We start from the raw sequence: 599 nt of genomic DNA, 5'->3' as shown, positions 1-599 counted from the left end.
GCAACTGATGTCGTCTACCTGCACTTGTCAAGGCATTTGACACTGTCCCACATGACATCCTCGTCTCTAAGATGGAGAGACACGGATTTGATGGATGGACCACTCGGTCGATAAAGAACTGGCTGGATGGTCACACTCAAAGAGCCGGGGTCAACGGCTCAATGTCCCTGGGGAGACCAGTGACAAGGGGAGCTCCTCTGCTCTGGGCCCAGCACCGTTCAACAGCTTTATCAGCGACACGGGCAGTGGTGTTGAGGGTGCTCTCGAGGGTGCTCTCAGCACGTCTGCCGAAGACACCAAGCTGTGTGGGGGGGGGAAGAGATGCCATCCAGAGAGACCTTGATAGGCTGGAGAAATGGGCCAGTGCAAACTGCATGAGCTTCAACAAGTCAAAATGCAAGGTCCTGCCCCTGGGCCGGGCTAATCCCAGGCACAAATACAAACTGGGCACAGAGTGGGGTGAGAGCAGCCCTGAAGAGAAGGATTTGGGGCTGTTGGTAGATGAGAAGCTCAGCCTGAGCCGGCAGGGCGCTCGTGCAGCCCAGAAGGCCAACCCTGTCCTGGGCCTGTGTGGCCAGCAGGTCAAGAGAGGGGATTCT

The sequence above is a fragment of the Apaloderma vittatum genome, unplaced genomic scaffold (assembly GCF_000703405.1).
Source record: "Apaloderma vittatum isolate BGI_N311 unplaced genomic scaffold, ASM70340v1 scaffold5981, whole genome shotgun sequence".
Lineage (NCBI taxonomy): Eukaryota > Metazoa > Chordata > Aves > Trogoniformes > Trogonidae > Apaloderma > Apaloderma vittatum.
This window is presented reverse-complemented; position numbering follows the sequence as displayed.